Genomic DNA, 11,166 nt, shown 5'->3' on the forward strand with positions numbered 1-11,166 from the left:
GAGTACTAGGAAGGTTAGGTAACTTGTCCAAGGGCATCCAGCTGGGGAGTGATGGAGCTGGGATTTGAACTCTTGTCAGTCCATTTTTGGAACCGCTCCTCCCAAACACCTAGAATCAAGTGATCTAGAAATGACTTATCCTTCAGGACAGCGCTTCATACAGCCTACTACGCGGTTAGGCACCTGATAGGGGCTTTTGGTGACTATAAGGATATGATTAGGATGAAGGAATTAGAACGGCAGCCACTAAGGAGGGAACAGAAAGCGCTATCAGCCCCCACTCTCCAGGTAGTTCCTGTCCTCCATCTCTCCTCTCCCCCGCCTCCCTGCAGTGTAAATCCTGTGAAATATAATAATGCTTTCAGCGGACCTGGACATTTTTATGAGATGTCAGGATCATATTTAGCCCAAGTCAAGGGACTCACGTTTCTTGACCAAGTATGATGTCATTTGGAAGTTCTTGTTCCTGACATTGTTTCGAGAGTCCTGTTAGAAAAGCCAACTCTTGTTTTTACGGCTCTCACAGCAGGGAAGCGGCCATGGCCATGCAGAGCCGTATCAATTAGGAGTGGATTAATTAAGCCATAAGACAGGAGCAGCAGTGCATTTCGGAGAGGTTATTGCACGGCTCATGGAGTGCTGCCGAGGCATCCAGCCAAGAGTGTGGCGACTTCCACCGGCCAAGGCACTTCAGCCATCCAAGACGTGTAATGCTCTCCCGGAAACCGACTCCTCTGCCACCCATTTCCACTGCGAGAAATAAAAAGACCCTCTTATTAACTAGCTGCTATTAGGCGTGGGCAAACTGACAGCCATTTCATTATTTCATAATTGTGATTAATGGCCTTCCCAGTGAAGTCATCGTCCGCTACCCCAAAGCCAATTGGTCCCTTTTGGGACAGTGTCACCAAGTCATGGTTAATGTTCCTGGAAGCATGAAACGCATTGAGTTTCACAAACCCTGGGGAGGGAGGGTGAGCTTTAGGTGCCTCTGGAGACTGTTGACATAGGAAGCAGGCCTCTTCTTGGGGAAAGTCGCTCTGGAGAAGCCAAGAGGGGCGGGGTCCGTGAATGTGGTGCCGGGAGACGCAGGGGCAAGAGGCAGGGGAACAACTGCCACTTGTCCTTAAACCATTCTTTGCTCCCTGCTAAGTACATTCTCATAGATTTTTCATTTGGGCTCCTAAGTAATCCTTCAAAGGGAATGAGTGGTGTTGTTACTACTGTAGATGATCAAACAGGCTCAGAGAGGTTAGGCAGCTGGCTTGAGGTCACAGAGCTGTTGAGTGGCAGAGTTGGCATTCTAGCTCAGGGCTAGTGCCCGCTTTGCTCTGTGGGCAGAACCCTGGACCAGGAGTGACGATGACCGTGCCGGGCAAATACACCTGTTTGAGTAACAAGAGATCACTGAACAGTTCTTTTTTGGTTGTCGTTGTTGCTAGGCGTTCTAGAAATACAAAGAAGGATCATTTGATTACAGATAATGTTATGGGCTGAGTCATGCCCCTCCCCCAATTCATACGTGAAGTCATGACGCCTGGTACTTCCGAATGTGACTGTATTCAGAGATAAGGTCTTTAAAGAGGTAGTTAGGTTAAAATGGGGAAATTTGGGTGGGCCCCAACTCAATATGACTAGAGTTCCTAAAAGAAGAGGGAATCAGAACACATCCAGGTACGCAGGGAAAAGAATGTGTGTAGGCCGCCATCTCTGAGCCAGTGAGAGAGGTCTTCTGAGGCTAACCTGCCGAAACCTTGATCTTGGACTTCCAGCCTCCATAACTGTAAGGAAATAAGTTTCTGTTGTTTGAGCCTCTCAGTCTGTGGTCTTTTGTTCCTATAGTCCTAGCAAACTAATATCGATGGAAATGAAATACAGCCCGAGGTGGAAGGTGATCACAGCTCAAAGAAAGGGCAAATAAAATTGATAAAATATTTAAAAAAATTTTGGGGAGGGTGTTTGGGCAATACGTACTCAAGTTTTAAATAATCACGTCCCTTGACCTAGATAGTCCACATTTAGAAATTTATCCTAAATAATCAGAAAAATTTGCGTGGTTGTATTTTAAATGATGACGAATGCGAGATCACAGACAATTGGGAACCATCTGCATTTCCGTGGGTAGAGGTTGGTGTGCTGAAGCCACGGAATATGCCGAGCCACTGACAAGGACGAGGTAGATCCAATAGTACCGATGTGAAATGTGTCTGCAATATATCGTTTAATTAAAAAGGAGGCAGGTTGTAGCGGAGGATTCCACTTATACGTATTTACATTTATTAAACATTTAGGGGGATGTACAGAACTGTTAACAGCAACTTTCTCTGATGGGCGACCTTGACTTTCTACTTGATGCACGTTTGGAAGAAGAAAGATGGACTCTGATAGGAGCGGGGCAGCTTTCTAAACCTCACGAGCAAATCACGTTCTACTCTCCTCACAGAAGTGGCTTTGAGAATTGAATGAATGTGCGTGTGTTTAGGACAATCAGTCAAAGCAAAAAGAGCCAGCACTTAACTGAATACCGTTCTGAGTGTGTTATGTGAAATAACTTATTCCATGTTCCCCACAGCCCTGTGGGGTAATATGATGTTGTGATGTATAATATTTATATGTATTTATAATAAGATATACGTGTATAGTTTTGGTCATCTGGCACAGAGCTCGTGAAATCCTTGGAATCAGTGATGAAAGTGATAAAGGTACCTTTTGTTATGTTGATGAGGCGGCTTTTGGACCTAAGGATGGTCCTACTGGAGCCAGTCATATGATTGGAGGATTGAAACTTTTAGTCCCACCCCCGTATTTCCAGGGAGGCTAGAGAGGCTGAAGATTGGGTTCCATCACCACTGAGCAATGATTTAAGCAACCATACCTGCGTAATGAAGCCTCCATCAAAACTCAAAGGGGTGGGTGTTCAGTGCCAAAATGCGTCCACGTGGCACTGTGCCAGGCCCCAAACTCCACGAGGACAAAAGCGCCCTTGTCTGGGACGTTGCCTTCTGTATCTCTTCATCTGGCAGTTGCTTCGTACTCTTTAACATCCTTTGTAATACACTGGTAATCTAGTGAGTACATTAGTTTCTCGAGTTCTGTGAGCCACTCTAGCAAATTAATAAAACTTGAGGGGGTCGTGGGAACCTCTGATTTATAACCGGTTGGTCAGAAGCACAGGTAACAACCTGGATCTGTGACTGGCATCTAAAGTGGAGGGCAGTCTCATGGGACTAAATCCTCACCTATGGAATCTGATGCTGTCTCTGGGGAGATAGTGTCAGAATTGAGTTGAATTATAGGACACCCAACTGGTGTCAGATAATTCGTTAGATGTCTGGGGACCGCCCCTGCCCCCAGGTTGGAATTGGTGACCAGAACTTTTAGGTGGGTACTGATATGAACCTCAATTTATAGATAAAGAGACCGAGGCCCAGAGACGACACTTGAGTACGTTGCCCAAGGTCACACAGTAAGTGGCTGAACTGAGATTGGAATCTAGGTAATTCAAGTTCACAACTTTTTTTTTTCTATCATAGTTAAGAAGCCATGCTCTCTTTAGGGGAATTTTATTATTCCGCGTGTGTTTATCCTGGGTGTAGGATAGAGACATGATAAGGATGATAGCAGCTTCTACTTACAGTGCATTTATATATGGCAGGCCATTTGTCCTTTGCAGATATCATGTCATGTAATCTTAATAGCAACTTTAAGGCGGTAATATAATTACTACTCCGATTTTTCGGATGAGAGAGCCGAGGCTCAGATATCAAGTTACTTACTCAAAGTAATACAACAGGTAAGAAGTAAAACCGAGACACAGCTTCAGCAGTACTGTGACCCCCTCCCTCAATATTTATATTAAATTGAAATTAGGATTGAATAAACATCAGTGGCCACTTGAAAGGTGAATAGATGAACTCGTTTTTTTCCTGAAGTCCCTGGCTTCTCCCTGCTCTCTTGGTCACGAATTTCTTAGATCTCACCCCAAACCAGGCACCTTGCGGGCCTGAAGGGGCAGGGATGTCTCAGCAGAAACCGGTGTAGACCAAGGACCTATGACCAGGAGTGCTGTGGAAGCTTCCAGGGCTTTGAAACACTCTGGGCTGGCTGAATAGAGAGCCCCAATAATGATAGAGACTGACTTTCCTGCTGGCTTGGTGGGGTAGGGTCTTGAAGTCAAATTTACGCTGATTTTAAGAACCTAAAAGAAAACAGAACATTTCTCTAGCATGTCCACATCTTATGGGACGTTTCTACCCATTACACATAGCCCATTTGCCATTTCCTGAGTGCAGTGTTTATTCTGCCTTCTCCGGGGCTCTGTGCATGCTGCACCTGCCACAGAGCTGCCCTCTGTCCCTTTTTGACTTTCAAAGTCCAAGCCATTCTCTCCAGAGTCTCCTTGAATCCCAAGAGTTCTTAGCTACTCCGAAGGTGAACCTATCTCTCCCTCCTTATCCTTTCATCCTTAAACCCTTGGTACCTTGGTCATAGTTTTACCACCTTCTAACTTGTAGCATCATGATGTAGGTAAGTGATCCCTGCCACATCACCAAAAAAAAGCACGTGATCCTCAGGAGGAAAGGACTCATTCATTCCTTATATTCGTATCCATCACATCCCTCCTTATTTTGTCGCGCATCTTTCAGGTGCCTCAAAATAGATGTACTGATTTGAAATCAAGGGGAATATTTTATTCTCGAAGTCTCCTGGCAGCTCTATTTTTCATAATATTATTATTCATAATAATAATTGATATTTATTGGGCAGCTTACTCTGTGTCACCACAGTTCTCGGTGCCTTAATGCACACTTTTGTTTCCCAAAACAGCCCCTGAGATAGACAGCGTCATCGTGCCCATTTCATAGGTGAGAACACTGAGGCTGGTGTATAGGAGGCAATCAATGACGTGTATAAAAGAGATGGTGCGTTTATGCAAGGTCACGATTCTAGAATGTCGTAGAACCGGCACAGGGAGCCAGCGCAGCCTTTATCTCGGCCTTTTCTTCCTCTTCGCGGGACCAGCTAGATATTTTGCAGGGCTCAGTGCAAAATAAAAATGTGGGGTCCGTCGCTAAAACATTAAGAATTTCAAGATGTCTGCAGTACGTGTCCTTCTCAGTGTGGCGTGCTATGTGACCGCAGAGGTCACATGACCATGAAACTGACCCTGCCTCTTTGGTCACTGCTCCCCTTCTCCCTCCGTGAAGTAGCCCAAGCCCTCCCTCCTACCTTGAACTTCCCTCTCTCAGGATTTCTGGGCTACGCCTTCGATTTGACGTTTAATCCTTTAAACCTGCTGCTGTCTTTTGTGTTCCGGGTATAGGCGTTTGAAGGCTGGGCAAGAATTAGAAAGGCAGTTTGCACTGTGGGTTCGAGGTTAGGTATGGGTTGGGTACGAGCTAAAAAGCAGAGTGATTGGGGCTTGTGTAACTGGGGGGCCTGCCCCGCAGATATCGGTGTGCAGTTGAGTATGGACGATGGATGATGTGCACAGGTGAAGGATGCTTCAGGACGTGGCAGGAATGAAGCTGTGCGATGTTGGTTCGGTAGGTTGAGGAGAACAAGGCCACCGTCACGTAAATGCCTGTGATCATTTGCTGCAGGCTGAGCACTGTGCCAAGACCTGTATATACTTTCAAAAAGATGTAATTCTCACAAAAATCCTTTGAGACCAGTAATATTAATACGCCCTCTTCACAAGTGAGGAAGGTGAGTCTGAAGTCCCCGAAGAACTTGCCTAAGCTTGCACGTGTCCAGGCTGGGCTTGGAGCTCAGACCTTTGGATCAACCCCAAGGCCCTGCTCTTACGTATTACTCTTTTTGTTCTGCATGGTTTGAGTCATATCCTTGGAAGAGGCAGATCTTTGCTGGGGGAAGTGTTGGCCGCTAATGGGAGTTGTTTGCTGTCCCCTCTTTTTTCCCCACAGGCCTCGGAGAACCCTAAATAACACCTCTTCCTGACCTCTGTAAGGGGCTAGTTTAAAATAGCTTCTCCCATGTAGCAAAATGGCTCTTGGTTATGGGCCGGTTGTTTAGGAGGTGATCTAATCTGCTTAGAAAGCTATTCCTCTCTTGCTGTTTTGTCAGGAAGGTGATACCTGAGTCCGAAGCTGAGTAATTAAAAACCCTCTTAACACCACTTGCAATTGAGTGACTCATATGCAACATGCTGGGTCTTTCATCCTCTGGGCGTGGGGTAATGAGTATCTTTTAATACCAATCTCAATTGTAGTTTGTACCTCATGAGAGGCAAGTAGAACAAAACCAAGAAAACCTTTTAAGAAATAGAAACAAACAAAAATCTAACAAAAAAATGTTGTCCTTTGATTATGTTTCCCATAATTTAACATCCCTATTACTGCTTGAACTTAAAAAGCAAACCCCAAACCGAAAACAACACACACCTTTTTGCAATCAGTGTGGCTTCAGGTCATCATGAATTTTTTTTCAGTTATAACAAAATCTCACACTTACTAAAATAGTGTACAGTGAATTATTTTTTTGTGAATTCATATTGACTTTATATGTCTACACTAGCCAGTTATCACAAATTTAACACACATTCGTCTTTACAGAGCATTGTAGAATCTTCTTGAGTAACCCCAGATGGACTCCCCATTTCCTGGATGTGAGAAGGAGCAGGCAGGAATTGGAGTTCAGGCTGGGGAGGTGAAGGTTCATCCATTCTTCTTCAACGGTCATTCATCTTACTTGGTGGCTACTTATGAACAGGTGCAGACCACTCCCTGGCAGATGTGTCCATAAATGATCAATTCTCCCTACATGGTTTCCTGTCCTTTTCTCCTTTTCTGCTCATCTTTTTTTTTTTAAACCCAAGTCAAAATAATAATGATAATGATGATGATAGCACCATCACCACCACCAGCGACATCACCCCGTTTTTTGACTGTTTGCCAATAGTAAAACAGTGCTAAACACTTAATATATTTTTTACTTACCATATCTCATTTATGCGACTCCCTGTGAAGAAGGCAGTATTTTGATTTTATAGGTGAGGAAACAGGCTAGGAGAGGTCAAGAAACTTGCTTGAGGTCCCACAATTAACAAGTGGAGGAATTAGGACGTGAACCTGGGTCTTCTAGCTGTACCATCTTAACCACTGTGGTTTACTCCTTCGAAAAGACACCCAGGAGGGGATGGGTTGTACACAGGCAGAACAGAGTCGGGGTGGTTGCAGCTCTTTAGTTCTGTGATCTCACACTCTGTCCCAAACCCTAGTGGTCAGATAGGAGCCCGAGCATTCTTTCTAAGGAATGTCCACTGCAGCTTCATACAAAATAGAAAAAGTGTGAATGAACTAATTTTTTATCAGCAGAGGATTAGAGCAGTGAAGGATGGTGCCCGCCCACAGTGGAATACTCCCCAACCACTGATAATGCCAGGACTGAAGGAAGAGAGACAGGTTAAGGGACACGTCCCAGATCATATTGTGTCTTTCTCTGGCTCCCCATCTTGACTTTTAACATCCTCCTGAGAATGCCCAATAGGTTTCAAGTATCATACAGTTAGGTAGCCAGAACCCTGGAATTTCACCTACTGTGATCAACAATGAAGAAGAAAACGAGATGTTCAGTAGTGTGATTAAGGTGTGACTTGACTGCAGCTGAATCTAGATTCGGATCTTGAGCTGGCGAGACTCCATAGCTCTCCACACTTTCCCAGCATGACACTGGAGCAGATGTGGTGGCTTTGTGGTGAGTCTAGAAGGTAGGCTTCACCTAGATCCTTCTCCTCCTCTGGCTGGCACAGAGCAGCAGAAAGAAGTTTGCGTGTCCAAGGGCCACCAAGAGAGTACTGGACCAGGCACGTTCTGTGTATGGACACAGAAGAACCCATAGGAGCTAATGATCAGTACCAGATGGGGACCTCTCTCAATGGATGTCAGCATGTCTAGATGCCTCTCTCTTCTTGTGTTAGCTAGTGTTCTCCAGAGAAAGAACAGAATGTCTATCTAGGTCTAGGTCTAAGTAAGAGGAAATTTATTACAGGAGTTGGCTCACACAGTTATGGCGGCTAAGAAGTCCCACAGTCTGCCAGTCACAATCTGGAGAACCAGGAAAGCTGGTGGTGTAATTCAGTCTGATGGTTTAGGTCCTGATCTGAGTCTGAAAGTCTGAGAAGCAGGAGCACCGACGTCCAAGGGCAGGAGAAGACAGATGTCTTAGCTCAAGCAGAGAGAGCGAATTCGTCCTTCCTCTGCCTTTTTGTTCTACTGGGATGATGCCAACCCCATTGGGGATGGCCACCTGCTCTACTCAGTTCACCAACTCAAATGCTAATCTTGTCCAGAAACATCCTCCCAGATGGACCCAGAAATAATGTTTTACCAGCTATCTGGGCATCCCTTAGACCAGTCAAGCTGACCATTAAAATGAACCATCACACCCTAATGACTTGTCTCTAGATAAGTTCCCCAAATTTGAAGTAGCCCATAAAAAAGAGGACTCCCAGACTCCTGACACAAGGTTTTGAACTAGAAAGTAAATTCACTTATAATAACGTGATGTTTCTTATGACCCTGATTTAACAAACCAAGATTCATAGCCACTTCAGTGGCTGTTTCCAGGTTAGTTTGATCTGAATTCTTGGGATGGTTCTCCCTAAAAAAGGACCCAGTAGCCTCTCTCGGTTTCTGCAACAGGTTGTATGGTGACAAGCACCCCGCCTCATGGAAGATTCTGTATCAGTACCATGAGAAGCAGCAGCTGATGATTCCGAGGACGCTAAATGGCTTTATTAATCATAACCACAAACCAAAGGCTGTGTGTTTTCTCCAGCAGTTGAGTGAGAGATTGCCTTGTCTCCTGCTGCTCCCACAGTATAATCAAGGCATCAAGCTAAATTAAAGGAAATGCCATCTTCTCCTGACAGCAGGTGCAAAATTACCTCTAATTATGAATTTGCTAGGTACAACAGTGACTCTGCGTGAATTATAACATTGCATTCATTAAAGCAACCATTTAGGGTCTCACTTACCTTGACACGTGTACAGATTCTCAGAATTCAATAGTTCATTTCAAACCATCCCCTGTGCTCTTGGAGAACTGTGCTGGTTTGATAATTTGCAATCCAAAACCTTTGTTCAGAGTATAAGGTTCAGGGTAAGGAATGCTGGGTCTGAGTCCCAGATTTGCTCTGACTGATGAGTGACTTGAATAAGTCAGTTAAGCTTTTCAGAACCCAGTTCCTCCATTCATAAAACGAGGAGGCAGAACTGGGCAATCTTTATGGCTTCTCAAGCTTAATGTGCTACTCGAGTTGAGGGCCACCGACCAGAAGATTGTGGGAAGTGCAGAATCTCAGGTTTACTGATTTCACACTGCATTGTGCAGACGAATCATTTGGGGATGATGTTAAAATCAGATTCCAACTAAGTATATCTGGAGTGGGGCCTGAGGTTCTGCATTCCAGCGAGCTCCCAGATGTGGCTGCTGCTGCTCTGTAAGTCACGCTTTGAGTAGTGAGGCTCTCAGACTCCTTCTAGCTGTGTATTATCTAGTAGGCGATATTTACTGAGTACTTCCTGTGTACGTACTAAGCATTGCTCTACAATGTATATATCGTCTCATTTATTTCTCATAAAGACTGTGCAGAGAGAACACTATTAATATTGCCCACATTTTATGGGTAATGAAACTGAGGATCGTGAATATTGCCAACTAGATCAAGGTCATATGGAGGGCAGAATTGGGCTTTAAACTTGGATCAGTTGATGTGACTCTAGTTCTAACTCATGCTTTTCCAAAGTTGTGTTGTATTAGATGAATGAATTATATATTTCACTATAAGGGCATTTTGAAGAGTTCCAATTTTTCTTCCTATTAAGAACAGTGCTTCAGTGAACACACGCGTCTATACACTTTGTACATAGTGCGACCTTGAGAGGGGTCTCTAGAAGTCCCATGCCTGGACCAAAGGATATGCATTGTTCCATTTGGATAAATATCACCATCTTGCCTACCATTGTTCCATTTGGATAAATATCACCATCTTGCCTACCATTGGGGCTTATGGTTTGAACACGAAAATGAAATCTCTTCATTGAGTGGCCGAATTTGAACTTTTGAATCCCAGACTGCTTTCAGCCAAAACCCTTACCCTATCTTTTGAAATAGCAAAATCATTACCTGTGACGACGGACTCTCCTTCTGGTTGTTCTCTTGATGAGATCAAAATGTTGATCCCATTGGGAAATGGTGATGCCTTTTTTAAGTCTCTAAAAAAAACTGAGAAAAAGTTGACAAGCTGGAATATGTCAAGTCCACATTTGTTAAGCTTGAATTCTGAAAAGACAAACCCTACGTTTGGGAAAATGGAATCTTTTGGTTTCCCGGTTTGGCTCCATATAATTAGTCTGAACCTCAACAGATTCTGTCTAGGGCAGCTAAAACATCAGGAAAGAAAAAAAGCATGAAGTCTCATTTTGATGAGGAGACTGAACTCCAAATGGTTGTTTGGGGAACCAACTTAGATTTCTGGCTGAAACTCAAGATGTTATACATTTTGCCTACATATTTAATACTGTACTCAAGTTCCCAAGCCTCCTCTGATGGATTTTTTTTTAGTTGTGAATCTGGGTATTTCTTGCTACTATAAATGGTTATTTCTCTACACAGATACATGTGGGAGATTATTTAATTAGAATCGAAAATGTTTTGAGCATGTTAAGTACAATCTAAGCGATCAGTATTATGATCTTTAAATGCTACAATAAGCATTATAATACATGCCTAATTCACTGATGAGCACTTGGCATGTCTTTGACAAATTCTTAATAAATTGCTCAAAAGAGCCCTTTAGAAAGTGTCATTTCACACTATATAACTCTACCTCTGATATTTCTCAACCTCGTCTATCTGCAAAAATGGGAAATTCTTTTGAACATTTTTCTTAACTGATTCTGATTTATGGCTTTCGGTGGAAACTCCCAGGGACTTGTTGCAATATACTGTAAATGAAATCTGCTAGCTACGCAATTTGAAAAGTGAAGGCTGTAGTCTCCAAGTTTTCAAAAGCAGCCCATTTCACCTAGACAATGAATCATGGGATCCATAAGTACATAGAGAGCCTGCATCCTGCACTTGGTGTGTGTCTTCAAGGGAAAAGCTGTATGACTCTTAACAAAGACGAGCCACAGCCCGGGT

The sequence above is a fragment of the Pteropus vampyrus genome, unplaced genomic scaffold, assembly GCF_000151845.1.
Source record: "Pteropus vampyrus isolate Shadow unplaced genomic scaffold, Pvam_2.0 Scaffold51, whole genome shotgun sequence".
Classification (NCBI taxonomy): domain Eukaryota; kingdom Metazoa; phylum Chordata; class Mammalia; order Chiroptera; family Pteropodidae; genus Pteropus; species Pteropus vampyrus.